The sequence below is a fragment of the Callithrix jacchus genome, chromosome 15 (genome assembly GCF_049354715.1).
Source record: "Callithrix jacchus isolate 240 chromosome 15, calJac240_pri, whole genome shotgun sequence".
Lineage (NCBI taxonomy): Eukaryota > Metazoa > Chordata > Mammalia > Primates > Cebidae > Callithrix > Callithrix jacchus.
In genome coordinates this window covers 10285176-10309110 of record NC_133516.1, presented here as the reverse complement: position 1 = coordinate 10309110, position 23935 = coordinate 10285176, and the positions used below count along the sequence as shown (strand labels likewise).

The 23935-nt window shown below is 39.6% G+C and overlaps 1 long non-coding RNA gene across 1 annotated transcript; it reads right to left on the bottom strand.

The window, feature by feature from the left end:
- Nucleotides 1–12983: 12983 nt before the first annotated feature.
- LOC118147819 (uncharacterized) lies at nt 12984–23637 on the bottom strand. Its single transcript, XR_004734420.3, has 3 exons — nt 22936–23637; nt 16622–17647; nt 12984–15274 (listed from the first exon to the last, which is right to left on the bottom strand). It is a non-coding gene; the product is annotated as an uncharacterized LOC118147819 (long non-coding RNA).
- Nucleotides 23638–23935: the final 298 nt, after the last annotated feature.

Sequence of the window (23935 nt, the reverse complement as noted above, 5' to 3'; positions counted from 1 at the left end):
TTCTGTTATTGATATGTCGACATCTTTGTTTTATCCTACTCCTTCTCGTTTACGTTTAATTTAACTTACTGTCTTCCATATAGTTTTGTAAGCCAATTCATATCCTTTGGAATAAAAACACTATAATCAAACCATAAACAAACTAGTCCTTGGACTCCGTCATTCTTCTGTCTAGTTTCTGGTCTTCACTACAACGAATAGACGATGTCTGGAGCACTGGTATATATGAAGTAGGTCTGTGGGACTTTTTGCTAAGCTTTGCTATGAGGCAGATTTATACTTTTTACCATATATTCCAGTGACATCTTTATTATTCCTCCTATTGCTATTCTTACTGCTTTATTTTCAGTAGAAGATGAACACTTGGTGTCAGACTGAGATTTTAAAAAACCTTAGGAACTGGCTTCTAATTGCCATTACTCATAGGAAAGATGGAAATTAGACTTTTTGTCATAAGAAGTATTATATGTCAATGGTGTGAAAGTCAGAAAGGAAATGTGAGTATCACTTCTGAAGAAAAATAAGAAAAAGAAGGGTGCAGAGAGACAGTGGCTTTTTGGGGAAGGTTGAAGAATGAAGTCTGTAGGCCCCATGTATACGTAGAAAGGCCTTCAGCTGCAGTCACAGGGGTGCACTCATTGGCAGCTGTCCTCGCAGGCTCAGGTGAGCTGCCCGTACTGGCTGATGCAAGCTACTTCATGTCAGCATTTGTGAACGGTGCACAGATAATGGGTTGTTACACAAATTTGCTTCCAAGATGCAGGCAAGTGATATAAAAGTATTCCTCTGAGTATCAGCTGCCATTGTTTGTTAATAACCATCCAGTTATTAGAGTGTTTAGCAAAAATTATCATCACAACATACAGTGTGAAAAAAAAAAACCTTCTTTAAAAAATAGTGTTGGCTTGCAGAGATGTTCTGAAGTTCTCCTGGGCAACAAAGGGCAGGTTTGCTCCTGGTATAGACCTCAAAGTAATTCTGTCTGTAAAGCAGATACGATTCTTAAATGAGGCAATGGGACAGGGTAGCCGCACCCAAATATGTTTCATGACGGTGCTGTCCTTTCTTTTTCCAATATTTCTCTAGAATTTTCAACCTCATTGTATGTGACAATTCCTGCCCAACTGTATTATACTAAACCATGTTCTTTTCTTGCCTCCAGCTGTGGTAATGGGAAATAAACAAGGCTGATATTTACAACTCCATTTTCTTACTTGCTGAAGTATTCTGCGATTTTCTTCCCTGATTGGATTCACACAATTACTGGTTTGCTATTTTCCTAGCTATTGAGCTCAGGTTGCAACTAGATCAGAATTCGACAGCCGGCGTTGTTCACTGGAATGATACCTTCCTGTGGCCTAATTCCCACATTATCGTCACTGATTTCCAAGAGCAAAGGGCAACCTAATTTTTAGATCTCGGAGCTCACCTGCATGTTTATCATACCCAATGTGGAAGACTTACTTGAAAAGTAACTTCAAGGAAACAAGACAATATTCATTCATGCATGTATCATTCAAATTTCTCCTTTGGATGTTTTTGCTTCTTCCAAAAATTAAAAAGTATATGAATCTTCACATACTTAATTTTTTAGGCAAATGGGTAATTGGATACTGACGTAGCATCTGAAGAAAAGGCATTATGTTGTTCTGTGATATACAGAAAACTTCTGTGTTATGTGCCATAGATGAGAACAGGCAAGACTGTTTGCAAAGGCAGTTTTTGTCACATCTGTGGCAAACTATTGCTGTTCTTCGAACTCGCTGTTCACCTGGATGTTGAGAGGACCTCTTCTGAGAGAGTTTTCCATGGCAGAAACTGTGGAGCATGTGTGTGTCTGTGTATGAGCGTGTAAGACTTTTAAGGCAACTAAAAGTTCATATTGCTGAAATGTATGTCTTCTTTGCCAGCAGGCTCACCTGAAAATCTGGGGGGAAATAAAATCAACTTAAAGCTGGAGGCTAAGTTACAAACAGAAATGAAGCCACGTTGTGATCTCCGTGACGCTCACAGATTTGTCAAATCTTGTTGTCTGGTCCACTAGCCACTGGAGAACATGGTGCACTTCTGTTGGTGTTACTAGGCTGGCTTTGTTCAAGGATTCTTAGGAACTGTCCAGCATTCTTTGAAGTACTGAGTAGCATCAGTTCATCTCAAAGATCACTTGCGTCTAGTGGCAAAAGGTCCAGAAGTCAACGTCTGATATATGTAACTTTAAACTTGCAAAAGAAGTGAATTGTATTCATTCTGGTGCTCACCTTGGGGTACATAAATGCTCTGACACGCTCTTCAATCAGTGTGATCTTTATAATGTCTTCAGTGACTAGACTGAAGAAACCAGCAAAAATGCTACAGGAAACATTTAATACCTACCCTTTTGCTTTATTTAGTGTGCTACAGTGCAACGTCCAAAGTATGTTTAATATAATATCAAGTTACCTGATATATTTAGAATCCTCATCTCTGTTGTAAAACTTCCATGACACAGGTCCTTCTTCCCAGACATTCTGAGCGCCATCCCACACGCCTTCATCGCCCTAAATTTCCATTTTAAGCCATTACTTCTGATAAAGCTCAAGATGAAAAAAACCTACCTTAACATTCTTCAATATGTAAAGATCACCACTACCAATAATGGCTTTTTCATTTACACTCATTGAAGTCTCATAAAAATCAGTTATTTCCCCAAATTCAAGAAATTAAAAAGCATAACTTCTGAGTTGGTGGTATTTCTTACAACTCTCATAGTTTTGAATTTACTGACCATTCTGGAAACTTTTGGTTCAGTTGCCGAAAAACACATTGAAAAGTAAATCCTTTTCGTAAGCTCCCTTAGACTTCTGCACGAGTTACTTGAAATAGAATCAAATTTCCCTGAATGTATTCTTCCATTGTTATTGGGAGAACTGGGTAAAATAAGAAATTAGGGGGCATCAAAATAACTAAAATTAGTTTATTAAACCATAGATTTTAAATATACATTTTGAAAAATTTTGCAAGAAAGAATTATATGAGAAAAAAAATCTTAATTTTGTGAAAAAGAATAGATCTGGTATATCTTTCACGTGCCTTCCTAATTTAAAAATAGTACTGTTATTAACAGTGTTATTTTCTATGTCAAACTTTCCGCCATCCAAATTATTTATTTTGTGCTCACTGTAAGATGATGGTGTAGCCAGTATGAGGAAGACTTAGAATGTGCTGCTATTATTTATACTGAAAAATAAGGTTTATACTTGTGAGATCTGACAAGGAACTATATCGAATGAATAGCTCCTTGGGGCAAAAACTGTATTTCATTCATAATTGTATCTCTACCTTTAGCTTTTAGCCCAGTGCCAGACACATAACAAGTTCTTGATAGAGACTTATTAAGTGAATAAATCAGTTATGTTTTTAATTATAATTATGCATTAGATATTGTAACCTAGTTAGGAGAGCTATCATCTTATGAGCTACGTGTGTATATACACATATGTGTGTGTGTGTGTGTATATGCATGCATGTATTTTTTCCCCCAGGATTTTACATTTTCTTGACTTGGGATTAAATTCAAAATTCTAAAACTCCTTGGGAAATATTATGGTTTTAAAGGAAGACTTCTCCTCAGGCAATTTTCCCCAGTCTTTACAGCAAAAGCCTTCATCCGCATTGCCAGACCTCTCATAAACCTTGACATGGCACTCTCCTGTGTCAATTTTCATGCTTCATCATAAGAACAAGATGAGTGATATTACACTAAAGGACTTTCTGTTAATTCATAACCTTTGAAAGTCACTGGCTTCCAAATATAGTGACATTATCCTCAAATTTTGCTTTTTGATCTACTGTACATTTTATAATTAATCTGCACAGAATGAAAGATAAGCATTGAGATCAAGTTGCTTTGCATAAACAAACTAAGAAGGTAAAATAAGATAATCTAACATTTTCCCCGGATCACTACAGCCAAATGCAAAGCATGGTATTCACAAGGGTCAAACTGTCAAGGAACAAGATAAATTAATACTAAGAATAGTGAGATAGAATCATGAAGGCTCAAATCATTATTTTAATAAGGAAAGGCCTTTTGATATTAACAACAAACAAACAAAAACCCTGTTGGGTAATAAAGGCTTTAAGGTTAATTTTTTTTTTTTTACTTTCATGTATTAGATTCCCTGAATAACAAAACTAATATCTTATTAATATGAAACCACTAATGCCATAATGAGTGTTATGAAGTATTAAAATCATTATCCACTGAGATAATGCCAGATAATCACTAAGCTGAGTGAATGCTTCAGCCTGAATCAACAGTGTGTTCAGTGCATCCATTTGGCAAGATTGTTCCCAAGTGGTTACAGCCTATTTTTTTAGTGTGTTTCTAGGGCAAAGTCCCCAAATAAGCAGAAATGACCATCTTTATTTTATCTCTTAAGGAAATGATATGAAAAAGCATAATCCATTCATCAGTGCTTCATAGTACCAGAAGAAATCCAAAATTCGGAGTTTGGATGGCTGTCTGGCTCAAAACAATGAGTAGGTTACTTTCTTCTTTTTGTTTTAGTCCTGCAGCTTCGTGGGCTGTTTAAGGTACACTGTTGCAACCTGAATTCAGAAATTAAATAACACGAATGCAAGCACACAGAAATTCTGAGCACCACATCCGTGTAAAGCATAATTAGTGCTTTCTGTTATTACTAATGCGTTTGATGTCTCTCAACAGACCTTGATGTCCTTTCCCAAGTCAGTAGGAGGGTAAGACCTAGGTCAATTTGGTGTTAACTGGTTTCTCCATCTTCCCAGGTTAAAAGATCTGTTGCTCCACTCAGAGTTATGGACCCAGGAAATCAGCCACTAAGGGACTGTGACCATTGAAGTAAATAAATTTTGCCTGTATACAAATTTCAGAGGATATCAACTGTTCCTTAATACTGCCCTTAATATTATACATATATATTTTTGTGTGTGTATATAATTTTAATGTTTGTTATATTTAATATATATAATATATATTAAATACAAAAATATATTTTATATTTACTAAAATATTAAATGCATATAATGTTACAAACGGCTTAATAAAAAGTGACAATATCTTGTCCTTGCTATAGTTCAGAAGTAGTTGGTATTGTATTCATTTGTAAACATTAGAAATTTTTCAATACATTTAAACTTTTTGAAGAGTATCGTAGAAATGGAAAGATCAACTTTCGCTTTGGGATCATTTATGCTTCATTGAGAGTTGGCATGATGCTCCTCCGCATCTTTCATTCAAAAGTCTAAACTTAAGATGGTGTGAGATTACAGTAAAAGGAAAACGACAGAATTGAGCCAGCTATCTAAAAAGCTCAGGCAAAGGATGTTCTTCTCTCAATTCTGAGAACTTGTTCCATTATTTCAGCTAAAAACCTTGTTTCATTATCATACATCACAGAGTCACTTTAAAAGTGTATACAGATGAAATGTATACACTCATTATGTGTTTCCCGAATTCTCTTCAAAGAACACTTGCCAGACAATATATATGAATCAGAAGTTGTTGCTTTATTCTCACCATGGATGAGACATATAAAACACTCTTGGTCATATAGTAAATTCTGAAATTATAAGCATTTGAGTGTATTTTGTAATAGAACGTGTTCTCTGAAATTGCTCAGAAACCAAAACTGGGGAGAAGGCTAAGCTCCCTGTTGAATACTTCCAAGTACTGGATTAGCAGGTAAAATGAGAATCACACTTTCAATAACTGCTGAACATGTGGGAACACGTGCATACATCCCTAAGACTTTGAGTGATGTAGATTTTACCACTTCCTTTTACGATGTGATTTCATATTTTTGACATGAGAAAAATAAACCCCTAACAAAAACCATTTGCTTTTAAGAAAATCCAGTCTCTTTTCACAGATTTGTGCTGGACTCCAACATCTGACTTACTATAAACTACGATAACAACTTTGGTTAATTTTTCCACAAAGCTTGCAGATTCTGAAGGTATTTGAGTGTATTATGATACACTCGCTGCCAACACGGATCTAACCCACCGTCTGTTTTGTACAGCCTGGCTGGAAGTACATGACTCGTAGCACCCATTGCGTTGTCATGTTTTTCTTTGACTTTTCCTTCCTCTCCTTTCTTTTTCTCTCCCTCTTTCCTCCCTTCCTGCTTGCCTTTCTCTCCCCGACCTTTATTATTTTTCTGCAACACTTAATTGCAAAAACGACTTAGTAAAAAGTCAGTATTAGCGTCTGGACTTCCGTCACGATAGTCAGTACTTTCGAGAACAACGGTTGGGTTCAGGTACTGAACCTCAGTAGTATTCACTTTGGTCCCTGCTTTCTGTACTTTCTGGCACTCAGAATTAATGTAAAATTTTAAATAAGTTGAGGCTTTTTATCCTTTTTTTAATTTGCAAGCTGAATTGGGGTCTATTTGAACCTGTCGGATTAAAAATATCCTTGGTAGGAATATATGAACTTTTTTAGCTGGAAGCTAGCTAACTAGACTGAGAAATGCGGGACTGGGCGCACTTTCTAGGAGGTTTCATTTGGGAATGGGAAATGGAGAAGTTTGCCCAGAGAACAGATGCCAACAGGTAATGATACGGAGAAGCTGAATACAGGAATTGGCACACTGGAGTTTTCCAGTTGCCGCAGTCAGTTTGTGCTCTAGCAATTTCTCTGTTTTGTTCAGGTTGTTTACTGTGCTATTGTCTTCATATTGCCCGGTTTCATTCACACGCTTCCATTTGAGCCAGACTCACTGATCGGGAAGCCGGGGAAGCTGATGAAGTGACGAAAAGGTCTACCAGGGTAGGTGAGACTGACTGAGGGTTACAGTCACTTGTTCCCACACTGGAGTTTTAAATGACACTTATGTACTTATTCTATATAAAAGAAAATAGATTCATAAGATATTCAGCATGTCCTTAACCACCCCTCTCATCAGGACTGCTATGTAAATCCCTAGAAATTGCAGGATCATTGTAATTACGATGACCAGGTACTCAGTATTGTCTGATAATTTGAATTTAAAATATTTTATACTTTATTTCGTAAGTATATTTGTGACCAACATTTCAAAACACGCAGAAATCAGACATATTTAACTATTTAAATGAGCAGTGCCGTGACATGAAAGGAGTTCCCTGTCTGGACAGCACAGGGCATGTTTCTAGTCCTGCTGGGGGAATCCCGCACTCCACCATGGACAAGTAAGACCACCTAGAATCAGGACGACCACCTAGTGGTTAGAAGCCTCATAAAAACATCTTAGAACTGGATGGACTCAGGTTCACATCCCTGCTCTAGCACTCAGCATTGTGCCTTGTTCCTCTCGGAGCCTTAGTTTGCCAATCTGTTCATTAGGAATATCTGCTGCTGCCTTTGGGAGTTGTCATGGGCATTAAATTGAAAAATGGATATAAAGAACAGTGGTTCACACAGAGTCAATGCAAATTTATAGCTATAATTATTTTGCTACAATGAAATAATTTCGCATTTATAAAGAACTTAAAAGGCCTGTTCACTGGAGAGCATGACAGAGCGGTTCAGACAGCTTTAAGCGATCTTGCTGCAAAAATGGAGCCCTCCCCAATTCCATCCATACCCACTACCACCTTGTTCAGGTGAAATATCACCTTATTCAGAAGAAATTAAATGTGTCAACCCCATTTAGTCCTATGCCCTTTCTATGCTAATGCTAACAAAAGTGTCCTCTTTTTAAGAAGAGTTGAACCACAGGGAGTTTGGCAATCTCAGATAGAAGTAATCTGTTTCTCTATGGAGTTACAAATCCTCAGTATCCTAATAATCACACACACACACACACACACAGTCTTGTAGCTCATTCCGACCTCCAGTAGTTACAGACATACCCTATCTGAAACTCTTTATGAATTCAGATCTAGGTGGCTGAATCATCCGGCAGCTGAAATCTGGCCCATGGACGCCTTTCGTGCTGAAGCAAAGCCTTTACAGAGTGTTTCAATACTGGAAGGGCTCACTGTCATGCTTGTTAGCGTCTTGCTCCAGTACACAGAAAAATTGATTCTTTTCGCAGGTCAAATTATTTTTGTATTTTTCTTTTTTCATGCACAGTAACTCCATTCTTTTACCTGGTCAGTTCCTTTAAGGAAGATTCGGTTAGGGGAGCTGCATCTTATTATCTTCTGCCACCAATGCATGTGCAAAGACAGTTTAATTCTTAAGGAGAGAACCATTTAAGTGTGACCTATTGTGTTAGTCTGGATGCTTTTCATATCAAGCCCCGGGGACTTAAAGAGGTCTTTAATTCGTCTAAAGCACACTGATAATTTACATTGAACTTCAACTTCCCGTTGCCTTTTCCAATCAGCTCAACTATTCCCAGATATTCTAAGATGAATTTTAAAGAATAATAAAATCTTCAGCTAACGTCTCTAAAAAGGATCCCTAGACTGATAGAATGGCTCACAGGAAGATTTAAGAGGGCTAAAACGATTCCCCAAAATTGTACACTAATTGTCTTAAGCACGTCCCACCTAAATGGTAGTCATAACTTCAATCTCAACACTGGTCTACATTTATTTGTTCCCAGCATTATTGTGGTTGTCCAAGTACATAAAAGCAGTATGATTCCAGAAATGTGGCCTATATAGGTTTGAGTAAGTACTACAGTTTCTGGATGGATAGATTTGTTGTTAAAACAATAAAATTATTGTGAAAAAAATAATAGAGATGCAATTGGTAATACATGTAGAATCCACCTGCCAATAGCCCAAAAGTGACCTTTAGAAATTAAGGAAGATGAGTATAAAGACAAGATAATAAAAATAACTAGTATAACCTAGTATATACTGAGCACTTATGTGAAATTGGTTTTATCAACATTATCTCACTGAATCTTCGACATGCCCGGGAAGTACGTACTGTTTTCATTCCCACTGGAAACAAGTCTTGGAGAGATTTGAGTTGAGCAAAGCTCCAAAGATAGGAAGCAGCAAAGCTGAGATTCGGGCCCACTTAACATCAGTACCATGCCTGTATCTATGATGCCAGCCTGCCAGGCTTCTAACCGAGTGTGAACTCGGGTCTGACGGAGCCGTCCCCTGGGCTTCTTTTTTGTAACATTGCCGCTAGTGGGCTGGATCAAAGATAGCAAATGGCCCTAAGTCACGTAGCTAATAATCATAACGAGGCTTCGTCCAGCGTGATCCTGAAGCAATTTGTCAGGTGTGTTTCTTGGCCAAGAAGCGGCATGTTGTATTGGGCTTTACAGCGATTTCCCATAGTGTGTTCTTTCGATTTTCATCATCTCTTATGACTAAAATCAACATGAAAAACATATTTAAAACAAGGTGGCTTGTGGGGGTTGTTGGCTTTTAGGGTTCTTTCTCAGGCCTCTGCAGGCCCAAAGCCGGCCTTCTGCCAGACGCTTGTGCTGTACTGTACTCTCATTTGGCTTGTTCTGACACAGGTGGGGTGAAGGGAAGGGGTACACATTCCCATGGGGTCTGCAAATGTCTCCTGCGTTCAATGATTTCTTTGTAAAAACCTTCTCAGGCAAAAGGAACTCCTGCTAGACTTCAGTTCAAAAGGATTCAGAGCCAAGACCTAAGGATATATTTTACCTTATCTTTTATTCACTCCTAAAACTAAGGGTAGCTGATTTCTCTCCACTCAGGTCTATGTTTACTTAGCAGAGCTCAGAATTCTAAGAAGTACCTCTACTGTTCTGATCCAAAAATAAGAAATAATTAAAACAAGAGTGTGGTTTTAAAAATTAAGTAGAAAATAACCCAGAAACCAACATTGCTACGGTAAACTTGCTTTGTGTCTTTGATCCCTTCAGCTCTGAAAGATTCTCCAAAAGTAGTAAGAGATATAAAAATGTGGGCGAGAGGCTTGGTCCTGAATAAATGACTGGAGGCCTCCATGGAGCTTTGTTTCCATTTCTCATCTTCTAAGATCCTTTTTCTTTCCTCCCTCTGCGGCCCCCACGAAGACCTGAAATCGAGGCAAGAGGAGCAGAAAAGTCTAAGTGTTTTCTCATCTGGCCCTTCCAGGGCTTTATCTGCTTTTCAGCAAACTGTAAGCCTGGCAGCATGGTGATGGGGCAGGGGTGAGGGTAGGAGGGCAGTCGTGGATCCTGTTACTCAGACTTTTGCTAAATGAACTATCTTTCAGATTCTTTCTTTTGGATACCACCCCGCTATAGACAGGTCAATAGGCAGTTTTCCCTGAATAGGAAGCACAATCGACAACCTTTATAATTCTAGGGTTTGAGACGATAATACCTGCATTACAGGCAAGTTGGACTCCTGTGGGCCTTTAAAATGCATAGTCTGGTGTTTTATGGGATTCAGCCTAGGAGCTCTACAGTCTGTTTGGTAATGAGCCCTCTTCCGATGAGATCTGAGCTCTCCTTCTGTGGCTGTCTCCATCTTATCCTTCAGATCTCAGCTAAGAAACTGAATCCTGAGAGGGGAATTCTGTAGTTCCCCCATGTAGCTTCAGTGCCCAACTTCTTTCTGTTAGAGGACACTGCTCTTTCTCACATGTAAACCTAACACAACTTCATCATTACTGTTCATTCTTTTACTTGCCTAAGATCTCTCTTTTCTACTAGAAGGTAAGGCCCATAAAGGCAGGGCTATGTCTGTCTTGTTCCTCACTGTTACCCAGTACCTGAGAAATGGCAGGTGCTCAGCAAGTATTTTCTCCATAACAAATTAAAAATGACCCTTACAATGATAAAGCATCACACTTCCATGCTCTTTCATGTCTAGCTCCTACATCCACGATGTCGTGGGAGTGTCCCAGTAGCACCGAGACAGGCTGGGCAAATACTATTAAGTTTATGAATGTAGAAATGAAGTGGGGGTGATCAGGCTTCCAGTATGCACACCCTTGTGTAGTCTCCTCCAGCACTGAATAATACCGATATGTATCACCAATGAAGTCATAGAAAAATGATGAGGGATGGCTTCGTAGGCTACACAATGGAGGACACTGAGGCTTTTGCCTCACCTTCCTGTATCACTTACACTGGGGAAAGCCAGTTGCCATGTCATGAGGACACTCAAGCAGCCCTGAGAAGAGGTCTACACAGAAGGAAATGAGGCTGCCTGCCAGCAGCCCAGACTAACATATAGGCCATGTAAATGATGATCTTGGAGCAGACTCTCCAGCCCTAGTTAAGCTTTCAGATGACCACAATTAAGCTTTCAGGTCGCCACAGCCTTGGCCAACATGTGGTTACAACCTCGCTCAGCTAAGCTTCTCCTAAATTTCTGGCCTATAGAAACTGAGATAATAAATGTTTGTGTTTGAAGCCATAACATTTTGGGGTACTCTGTTACACAGCAATAGCTAACCAGTACTCTAATCCGAATCCTCTCTCCCATCTTTCCCCCTTTTACCATCTACTCCAACCTTCCTGTCTCCTGCCAAAAGATCCCCAAGTGTATGTGTGTAGTCAATATCAACCAAAATACAGCATGTAGAGGGTGCTCCGTATTATCCCGCTAGAGCCTCCTTTAGGAGATAAATCATTACCATTCACTTTATCTTGAAGAGAACTGAAAGCTACTGAAGAAACGGGTAACCGACTTTTGTGAAAGTCAGATTATAGATTTGTCAGGATCAGAGTAGCTACTAGGCCAAGCCTAGATGTCTCAGAAAATCCTTTATGTTACATTTTATGTTAAAATGTTTTAACATAATATAGCTATAAACTTACTTATAAGTGGTGGTGGGAGTCTGAGGGGTGCTGTGGAAGCTGGAAAGAGTTTTGATTTGCACTTTAGGCTTTTAAGAACAACATATTCTCATTGGAATTGACTCAAATACCATGTTAGTATTTATATAAGGAAAGCCTGAACAAAGTCATATTTATTCATTATTGAGCTTTACAATACCAAACATAAACTTGCCTTGCAAAAGGCAAGATGATCTGTCATTCCACATATTTGAATGCATGCTGCCAGTCAAATCATCCCCCAGTTACTCCCTGACCCTGCTCGCCAACAGATTAACCAACATAACAGCTCACGGAACAGTCCTTAAAAACAGGAGACTTTTACTTTTATGTGATCTCACCATTGTGCTCCAGCCTATGTGACAGAGCAAAACCTTGTCTCAAAAAAAAAGTAAGTAAAAAAAAAAAGCAAGTCAATAAATAAATATATATATAAATAAATAAGTAAACTCCAGCCTATGTGACAGAGCAAAACCTTGCCTCAAAAAAAAAAGTAAGGAAAAAAAAAAGTAAGTCAATAAATAAATAAATATATAAATAAATAAGTTTAAAAAGTAAGTTAAAAAAAAAATCAGTCAGTCAGTGAGGGGGTCGGTCGGGGGAAGGTGTTGACTTCCACTTTTAAATAAAAAATCACTTCTTCATCCACATGTCCTCCCCACTTACATTTTTCTTATGACAGCCCTTTAAAATGGTCATCTGGCCTCAGCTCATACTCCTCCATTTGCCAAGAAATAAACCTGGTCCAATTGTGTGTGTTTCTGAGTTGCTCTAGAGTAATTCGCCAATGGTAATGGATAAAAGGCATAAACATCTGTAGATTTGTCTCTCTTTATCACAGCCGTAGTTACCATTGATGGAAGGTAAATTTTATTAAAGACGTGAATTATTCTTCATGGAGTTATGCTCATTCTACCCTGGTAACAGGTATTCTCCCAGGTGAGTGTGTGTTGGAGGTGGGGTGGAAGGGTATCTCGGGGTCCTGGTTGCCACGTCGAACTCCATCAGCGCCATCTCATCCCCATCCCCAACCTTTTGCTCACGCTCCCAGGGGATACAGTGGCTGACAGAAGAATCCCAACTTCACCATTTGTTAATTGTGTGATTTGAGTCACATTATTTAATTCCTCTGAACCTCAAATTTTCATCTTTAGGCATTCATCCTGCCCACCTCACAGGGTCTTAGAAGGATTAAATAAAATATTTGTGAAAAAAAATGTTTAATTTCTTAAAAATTTTTGTTGGTACATAGTAGGTGTATATATTTATAAGGCACAGGAAATATTTTGATATAGGCAGAATTTTTTAAATGAGCAATAAATACACGAAATATATTGCAGCAGTTGAATATCTCATTAAATCTTGTAGCAAGAACTATTAGTGGATAAATGGCAGCCTCTATTGGAATAATCACTATTGTTCTCACATGCCCCCAATATGATAATATGTAGATGAGGTAAGTTCAATGGACAAAAGTAGATCAGCGAAGGCATATAGGAAATGTGGGGTTGGACCGCAATGTGTATCAGTTGTCACGGTCACTCTCACTATAAGGTAACGAAGAAAAAAAATATGAGTACCTTCATGAATTTTTGTATTATTTTCTCGTTCAGCAAATATTTTTAAAAGGCTTTTTATATGCCAAGTATTGTTCTGTGCTCTGGAATGAATAAAACTGAGTAAGTGGCCTGGCACAGTGGCTCATGCCTGCAGTCCCAGCACTTTGTAAGGCTGAGGTGGGTGGATTGCTGGAGCCCAGGAGTTTGAGACGAGCCTGGGCAACATGGCAAAACCCTGTTCCACAAAACATACAAAAAATTAGCCAGACACGACGGTGTGCACCTATAGTCCCAGCTACTGGGGAGTGGCGGTAGGAGGATCACTTGAGCCCAGAAGCTGAGGCTGCAGTGAGCCATGATCTCACCATTGTGCTCCAGCCTGGCTGACAGAGCAAGACCCTGTCTCAAAATAATAATAATAATTAAAATAAAAAGTGAATAAGTCAGTGGGGGCCCTGGGGAAGCTGTGAAAAAGTGTGTTTTGACTGCAAACCGTAAGACTAAACAAAACAGTACTGTGTTTACTGTACTCTGGCTGGTGACTTCTCTCCTGGGGGTATAGGCCAGCAATTATGAAACTGCTGTACAGATATACTTCGACTGAACAAATCAGCAAATGGATGGTGCATGATGAGAACTAAATTTCTACCAGCTGGCACAGAAAGTCACAGATAAGCCGGGAGGGAAGTCTAGAGTGAACCACATGGTACTGGGTTAGATTCAGAGACATCAGTGTGAACTCATGTTTAGCTTATAGAGACACAGATGGTTTGAAAGAGCAAAATTAGTGCTATGTGCCTATACATGGGTTGCTGTAGACACACACACACACACACACACACACACACACTCTCTTCCTAATTCTCTCCCCTGAAAGGGCCTGGAAGTAATGACACACTATTAGCAATCTTGATTTCTAATACCATTTTTCAATAAAAGGATCAATAAAAGTTTTCAACAAAATTCTTGAAAACTTAACTGACTCTAAGGCTGGGGCAGGAAATATAAAAGATAAGCCTGGAACTGGAGCATCTTTTTTTTTTTTGAGACGGGGTCTCACTCCCATTGCCCAGGTTGGAGTGCCGTGGCGCCATCATAGCTCATTGCAGCCTTGACCTCCTGGGCTCAAGCGATCCTTTCACCTCATTTTTCTATTTTTTGTAGACATGAGGCCTCACTGTGTTGCCCAGGCTGGTCTCAAATTCTGGGGTTCAAGCAATCCTCCCACCTCAGCCTCTCAAAGTGCTGAAATTATAGGCGTGAGCCACTGCGCCCAGCCAGGAGCATCTTTTAATGACAAAAAAATAAGGAACTGCTTAAATGATCAAACGATGGAGGGTGCATATCAGTGGCACACAGGAACCAACTTGAAAGAGCTTCCAATGGTGAAAGATGAAACAATTTGAGTCCTAAAATAAATGACAGTTTTGGATTATAACCCAAAGTATAAATAAATATCAGTGAGTTCCTACTGATATAGACAGTTGGATAAACAAATGAATGGGAGAGAGGAGACAGATCTACGATATAGAAAAATCCCAAATCATGTATGTGGATATGCCCTCTTCGAAAAGATAGAGCTTATTTCCCCACAAAACACCATGAATATGGGATGTGCTTAGTAATGAACTTCCAAAGAGTAGAGCATGTAAGGGGTGGAGGGAATGGGGTAACCTCAGAGGAGAAATCTGTCAACAACTACTTCAGCCAGGTTAATATCGTGATAAGTCATGTTGATATTATGCACCCTTGAGACAGTGTATGAGAAAGGCATTTTTAACTTTGAAGTCTTCCTCTTCAAAGCACATTAACTTCAGTATAACTTCAAGGAAACATCAGACAAACTTTTGGACTTTCTACAAAATATCTGCTTAATACTTCTTGAAACTGTCACGGTCATCAAAAGCTATGGGAAGTCTGAGAAAGTGTCACAGAACAAATGAACCTAAGGAGACGTATCATCTGAATATACTGTGTTTCCCAGGTGAAATCCTAGAATGAAAAAAAGACATCAAATAAAAACTAGTGAAATCTGAAGAAAGAATCATTTAGTTAATAGTAATGTACTTAGTTGTGGCAAAGTAATTACCATAGTAATTAACGTAAGATGCTCAAATAGGGGAAATTCCATGCAGAATATACAGGAACTTCCTGTGCTATCTATTCAGCCTTTCTGTGAATCTAAACTGATTCTTTTTTCAAGTTTATTTAAATTTAACGACAACAAAAGATAAATGTCAGACACTACCCTTGTCCTTATGGAGTTGACAATAATCAAGTAGTCACAAAAATGTTTCACTTTATTTTGTATTTTGTAAACGCTAGGAAGGCACGGTGGAAGAAAAGCACAGAGGCCATGAGAGAAGACACTTGTGGTGAGGAGACTGACCTCATCTCTTAGGACAGAAAGCAACACGGAAAAGGCCATTTGATCTAAAGAAGGTGTAGGTAGGAGCTTGCAGAATGGGATGGAGGATGGGGAGAAGAGTTTTCCGTGCAGAGGAAACAGGGCATGCAAAATTCTCTAACTTGAGGCTACATGGTTTCGATTTCCTCATTGTACACTAGAGTTTAAAATCAAAGGATTTTAGCATCTTACAGGCCCGAGTTTGAGTCTCAGTTCCAATAGTTATTAAGTGTATGGACTTGGAGGCAAGTTACTTAAATTTTCCTTTCTCAGGGGTGGGAATAATAACTCCTAGTTTATGAAGCTGCTTTAAGAACTGAATGAGATAAGGAACGTAACATGCCCAGCAGAATATCTGGCTTTATAGGAAGTACCCGAAGAATGATAGTTATTAATTACTATAATGCTGTGATCATCAAAATGTGAGGGGCTGGATGAGATTATGCCTGAATTTTCCTCTCACTATTGGATTTGATGGACCACTAGCTATAGGCATTTGCACAGTTTCTATGGGAAAGGGGCTATTCGTATTATGAAAGCAGAGTAAAGCCGCAGCTTCTAGAAGGAATACAGGTGCAGGTTCAGGCATCTTCTACCTAAAACCCTACATTTTATGTAAAACTAAATGCTTTCGAAAGAAAACACTGAAATATACTCAGGGGACATATAAATGTTAATATGATGTCAAAATCCAAAACACAGAGTAAGACAAATCAGGTCATTTTCAAGGGAAGTAACGTAGGTAGAAGATTTTTTTTTAACTTGGGTACAATTCAAACCAAAACAAATACTTTTTCAGTTTTTCTCATTATTTAACAAAACAAAGCAATCAAAATATTATGACTTTTCTGAATCCAGGTGTGATAATCAATAACTTAGACGTATTTTTGTGGCTATAATTAGAAAGAACTGCTTCTTGATGTCACACTTACCCAGAATAGAAAAACGGAGAGGTAGAGCTCAAAGGTTCCCCAGAGACCACATCATGCCATGGACAGGGTAAGAAAACGGAGATCCAAGTTATGAAGAAGTTTGCTTCAGGCCAGAGGCAAGACCAGAATGCAATTTTTAGCTCCTTTTTCCTCCTACACCATATTACCCCTCAACCACAAAGCCCCCAAGTGGTGTAAGATTCTCAATTGTGATGCAGCATAAAATGAAGGCAAACCTCTGTCATTATAGCAAGAACAAGCTAAAGGCCACCGTTAAGAAATATCTGTAGTAGACCGTAGTAGCAATGTTTAAAAACAACTTCAGTTACAATAAAAACAAGTCTTCTTGTTTAATCTAAATCTGGCTGGAGTGCAATTTCCTCTAAGAAATTGTCTAGGGATAGGGTGAAAGGGTTAAGTCTGTGAAGCACATTTTTCAGCCACTAGCTGTGGTATCCTGGTAATTACTGAGGCTTACTGGAGACCACACCTTAGATAAACCTGTAATGCTGGAGTTTTTCTGCAAACATTTTCTCTCCTGCAAGCTGTGGCTTGTTTCTTTCATAGATGTGTCCTATGTTTTCAACTTGATTTTCCAGTGGCTAGTTTATACTTGGTAGAGCCAACAAATCATGGTCTGTTGGTTTAGCTTCATATCTTCTTGGTGCCTGTGTGAGACAACAGGCCAGCTATGTGGTAATGAACACAGTCAAGCCAGATGAATTATTTTCCTACTACGGGAATACTATTTTTTTTTTAAAAAAAAAGAACTAGTTCAGGTAAAGGTTGCGATTTAATTTCCCTTGTTTTATTCACTGATTTTAAAAATAATATAGGCTTGGCTTGAGACTGTAATTTTATTCATATTTCACTTCTTAAGTGAACATTTCATTTTTCTCCTTTCAAAAAATTCTGTTTTGTAAACAAGGCCAGTACAAGAACAGTCCGAGGACAAGGTGGTGCTTAGTATGAAAGGTGTGTGTATCCTCGGGAAAGTCCAACTTCCATCACGGTGCTCTATGAAAACTGAAATGACAATCAAGAAACCATGTTTTGGTCATGTCAGTCTAAAAAGCATACAAAGCAAAGCAGTTTGTGTTTTAAGTTTTAGTAGTTAACAACTGCAAGTTACTCTTGAGGGTGAATATACCTTTGGCGAAAAAAAACTCATGAGACATCTAGGTCAATGGGGACATACCTTCTGGCTTTGCAAAGAAAGGTGGTGCTCCCATTTTTCTCTCCAGCTCCCTGCATCCCACCACCACCATTTCCACAATGGGCAATCACAGACTAAGAGCAAAATGTATTTTTGTAAGGTTAGCAAGCAGAGTAGTATTATTTTCTTAGTTAGGCATGTTAGATGAAGAATTAAGCAAGAGATACAGGCCTTTGAAGTAACATGCTCAAGCTTCTAAATGAAGCCAGCAGTAGGGGTTACCCCCCAGGCCAATGTGCTCGCAAATGCCCTCCGGACACACCTTGGATAATCGTCAATGTCAACATCACCCAACAACACGCCTCACACACACATTAGAGAAATTACTTTAACCGAATAGTTTGATCACTATCTAGATGAAAAGCCAGCATTCTGGAAATAAAAATGTTGATTGAGGATAGAAGGAAGAATCACTTTTGAGCCAGAAGCCTTGGAGGAGGGGATTGGTAAAGGAAAAATATATATATATTTATTAACTTGTTTTTTGTTCTTTTTTTATTTTAGTTTTTTTCTTGTTTCTCATAGCAGATTAACTTTTTTTTTTTAATTTCAGAAGTAATAAATCCTTAAAGCAACAAGTAATATTACGCAAAAATGTAGAGAGCTTTTAAAGTGAAAATATCCTCACTGAGATTAACCGGTACTAACAGCCTGATGCATATCTTTGGGGGCTTTTAAAAAGCCACAGATGAAATATAAAGAGCATGGTGGAAATGTGGGAAGTGAGGCAGGAAGGAAAAGGATTAAGGCTCAAGAAAAGGGGAGGGAGAGCCAACCCTCCCAAGTTGCCCTCAAGCTGGCCTCAGTCATAACCAGGATGCTACATTCTATGTTGAGAAGGCTGTGATTTCAGTCCCCCCGCCTCAGGTCAGCTTCACTGCCCAACTTGTCCTGGTGTAGGCTTATGAAATCCACATCCCCCATCCAACACATACAACCCAATCATCCACAAGGGCACAAGGACAGAAAAACAGAAAGTGACAAGTAACGGAGAGTAACTCTCTGCTTCTGCTCTCTGAAAAGAGGCTGTTAGGAGGCATCTGGTATCCTCAGGTAAGACTAAGACTTTGGTACATTGATTCTAAAATTTGAGGGTTTGCTTTCTTGAAATCACAATGGCCATGTACTAGTTCATTCTCATGCTGCTATGAAGAAATATCTGAGACTGGGTAATTTATAAAGAAAAGAGGTTTAACTGACTCACAGTCCCACATGGCTGTGGGGTGGGTGTTGGGGGAGGGTGCTTAGGAGACTTACAAGCATGGTGGCAGGCACCTCTTCACAGGGTGGCAGGAGAGAGAAGGAGTGCCAAGCAAAGCAGAAAGCCCCTTATAAAACTATTGGATCGCGTGTGAACTCACTCACTATCACTAGAACAGCACGGGGGAAACTGTTCCCATGATTCAGTTAACTCTACCTGGTCCCGCCCTAGCCACATGGGGATTATTACAATTCCAGGTGAGATTTGGGTGGGAATACAGAGCTAACCATTATCAGGCCACAGAAGTGGACAGCTACTCACTGAGTCTGCAGGCCCAGTGTACCTGAAGGCATTTCCAGTCCTGGTGGGGTCTGGCTCTTCGACAGTGATGCCAAGTTCCGAAGGCTGGCTTGAGGTTGGTCATTGAATTGGGGTTCACTCTTGGAAAAGTTAATGATGATTTGGGACTTGAGCCAGTTTCAGACTGAGCTGGCACATTCCTGCCTCCCCTCTGCTACTTGCAATCTACCACCTCAGTGAAGCTGCTGCATCCAGCTCCAGCCAGAGCAAGATCTCCCGTCTTGTAAAACAGCATCTTAGAGTTTAGCCCACCTGCCAAGTCTTGAACAACCACTAGGAGCCAAGGTTCTTACACCGCAGGTTGGTCAAGAATAGAGTCAGGGCAACGAAGTGAGTTACAAACTGATGACGCTATCCTGGGAAACCCAGGATGTGAATCTACCAAAGTCTGGAGGAAACTTGCTAGCCAAAGCCAAAGTTGACTGTTTGGGGACCCAAATGATAAGACCCCAGACCTTTATCCAACTTTCAGTAAAACCCAAACTATTCTTACTGGCATATGGTTAATGCCAGACAGGCACAAGCCAATGCAGTTTGAGAAATGCTGTAGAATGTTTCTCCAGAGTAAATCTGACTATAACAACAAAGGGAGATGTTTTCACAGGGATCCAAGAAGTTCCAGAGCACTGCAGAACAGCTATATGAGCAATGGTTAACATGATCTTCCACTTCTCCCACTCTTTGATTTCAATAAAATCTGGAGGCTTGTTATACCAAGCAGTATTATCAGCCTTGTAATTGTTCTTTTTTTTTTAGATGGAGTCTCACTCTGTCACCAGGCTGGAGTGCAGTGGCATGATCTCAGCTCACTGCTTCCTCCACCTCCCGGGTTTAAGCGATTCTCCTGCCTCAGCCTCCTGAGTAGCTGGGACTACAGGCATGCGCCATTATGCTCAGCTAATTTTTGTAATTTTAGTAGAGATGGGGTTTCACCATGTTGGCCAGGTTGGTCTTAACCTCTTGACCTCGTGATCTGCCCACCTCTGCCTCCCAAAATGCTGGGATTACAGGCATGAGCCACTGTGCCCAGCCTATAATTGCTTTTTTTAAATTTAGGGTTACCTTGTGTGCCAGACTCTATGTGCAATCCTCTACAAACATTATCTCATTTAATTCTATCTATCTTTGTAAAAAGCTCATAAATTGTCCACAAAGTCACTGGCAGGTTTATTAGACCCTAGCTTTGCAAATTTGGGTGAATGCTTTCATGCTTTGCAAAAATCAGACCACTTTTCTTCCTTCCTTCCTTCCCTTCCTTCCTTCCTTCCTTCCTTCCTTCCTTCCTTCCTTCCTTCCTTCCTTCCTTCCTTCCTTCCTTCCTTCCCTCCCTCCCTCCCTTCCTCTCTCTCTCTCTCTCTCCTCCCCGCCGCTCCTTCTTTCTTTCTTTTTTAGAGGGAATCTTGCTCTGTCTCCCAGGTGCAGTGGTGTGATCTTGGCTCATGGCAACCTTTGCCTCCCAGGTTCAAGCAATTCTCCTGCCTCAGCATCCCACGAAGCTGAGATTACAGATGTGACCACCATGCCCAGCTAATTTTTTGTATTTTTAGTAGAGATGAGGTTTCACTATGTTGGTCAGGCTGGTCTTGAACTCAGGACCTCAAATGATCTGCCTGCCTCAGCTTCCCAAAGTACTGGGATTACAGGCATGAACCACTGCACCTAGCCCAAACCACTTTTCTTATTTTAAAATTGGTTATTTATTCCAGCCTTTGCTCTGAGGAATAAGCTGAGTACTAGAATGAACATCATATTCCTGTTTTTGTTGACTATTGAAGACCTGGGCCTTGCCAACCCTCTCAGTCTGGCTGAAAGACAATTGATCTTTGACAAAGCAAATAAAAACATAAAGTGGGGAAAGGACACCCTATTCAATAAATGGTGCTGGGATAATTGGCTAGCCACATGTAGGAGAATGAAACTGGATCCTCGCCTCTTACCCTACACAAAAATAAACTCAAGTTGGATCAGGGACTTAAATTTAAGACCTGAAACCATAAAAATTCTATAAAATAAAATTGGAAAAACCCTTCTAGACATTGACTTAGGCAACGACTTCATGACCAAGAACCCAAAAGCAAATGCAACAAAGCTAAAATAAATAGATTGGACTTAATTCAACTAAAAAGCTTCTGCACAGCAAAAGAATAGATCAGCAGAGTAAACAGACAACCTACAGAATGAGAGAAAATGTTCGCAATCTATACATCCAACAAAGGACTAACATCCAAAATCTACAAGGAACTCAAACAAATCAGCAAGAAACACAATCCCATCAAAAACTGGGCTAAGGACATAAATAGACGGTTCTCAAAAGAACATATACAAGTGGCCAATAAGCATATGAAAAAATGCTCAGCATCACTAATTATCAGGAAAATGCAAATCAAAACCATAATGTGATACCGTCTTACTCCTGCAAGAATGGCCATAATCAAAAAATCAAAAAATAATAGATGTCAGTGTGGATGTGGTGAAAAGGGAACACTTCTGCATTGTTGGTGGGAATGTAAACTAGTACAAAACAGTGTGGGGATTCCTTAAAGAACTAAAAGTAGAACTACCATTTGATCCAGCAATCCCACCACTGGGTATTTACCCAGAGGAAAAGAAGTCATTATATGAAAAAGATACTTGCACATGCAGGTTTATACCAGCACAATTTGCCATTACAAAAATACGGAACCAGTCCAAATGCCCATCAATCAGCAAATGGATAAAATTATATATATATATATATACACACACACACACACACACATATACACACACACACAAACATATAATAGATATGTGTATGTATATACATGCTGTATATATATAATGTATATATATACATGGTGTGTATTTTATACACGCACACATACACACACACACACATATATATATATAAATATAAATATAAAATACACAACATGCATTACTCAGCCATAAAAAGGAATGAAATAATGGCATTTGCAGCAACCTGGATGGGGTTGGAGACCATTATTCTAAGTGAAGTAACTCAGGAATGGAAAAATCAAACATCATATGTTCTCACTTATAAGTGGGAGCTAAGCTATGAGGATGCAAAGGCATAAGAATGATCCAATGGACTCTGGGGACTGGGTGGCAGAAAGTGGGAGGGGGTGAAGAGTAATAAGAAAACACAATGGGTATAGTGTCCACTGCTTGAGTGACAGATGCGCCAAAATCTCAGAAATCACCAGTAAAGAACTTATTTGTGTAACCAAACACCACCTGTTTCCCAGTAACCTGCTGAAATTTAAAAAAATAATGAAGTCTAGCTGAAAGAACAAAGCTTATGGCAAGGGGGAGAGATCCAGTTCAAAAAGGCAAGTGGATCAAAATGCTAATGATAAACAATGATTTGTTACTTTAATATAACAATCATAATAATTAAAATTCTTAATCTCTCAAAGATAAAGCCTGAAATGAACTAAGAAAAGGCATGTGACATAATCATTTTGTCATGGAGTGACTTTCAAAAGCAAGCAAAACTATTTTTTGAAAACTTTGCAAATACTTAAAAATACTTACAAACAACAGATGGTTCTCATTTGGATAATACATTATGTCTGGCATTCTTACTTCATCTAAGAGCGTGATGACATTCTTCAAACTAACTCTTGGGCATCCGCCTCATCAGGTCATGGGGTTGGGGGCCACTGGTGGTGAGAATCTGAGCACTGGGTACCAGAGTGTTCTGCCCCCAGAAATGGCCTCTTGAATCCATCTCTCTCTTAGATGCCAGCCAATAAAGTGGGCAACCTGGGTGGTATCCACGTGTAGGACGGTTAAAGTACCTCCCAAATGGCGTTTTAAACTGCCCGCTGCACTGTGTCAACAAGCGGACCTTGTTAAAGATCTGTATTTACCAGACTGCTGTGGTCTACACATCTTTTAAAACCTTTTTAGGTCTACAACCCGAACCTGCAAACATTTTTATCTGCCTCTTGCTTTTCCTCCCATTTAATCCAAACGTATGGAGTTTTACCCCCAGACTGAAATGAGGAAAGCTGAGCTGATCTTCCGATAGGGATGTCGTCGGTTCTATCTGCTGTGCAAAGACTTCTGACTTCCAGGAATGTTAAGCAGATATAGCTAAAATGACGTTTGGTGAAGGCTGATTAAGCAGCAGGGATGGGAAGTTGAAGGCTGGGGTCCAAGGCGGAAGACCGCCAGGAGCTGTTCCTAGAGCACTCTCGGGACTGCGCCTGCGGCCTGGTCTTGGCGAGCCACAAGCGGGGCTGTGCGCATGCGCAAGCGGAAGCCCGCGGCTACGCGTCCGAAACCCGAGTGATCCCGAGGTGATAAAGTCAACACGCCAGCCTGCCAAAAATTGCGGCCAGAAAGGGACGCATCTTCCGCCACACATAGGAAGATACCATTCCCGTTCAAATATTTATCTGGGCTTGGATTCTGAGAAGACTGACTCCTCTGTTAGGCTTAGGCACTTCCCCATTCCTTTCTCTCTCTTTTTAAGGTTAGATGAGGATTTCCTTGTCACTTGTCTAAGGGACCGATGCTTTATTCATTG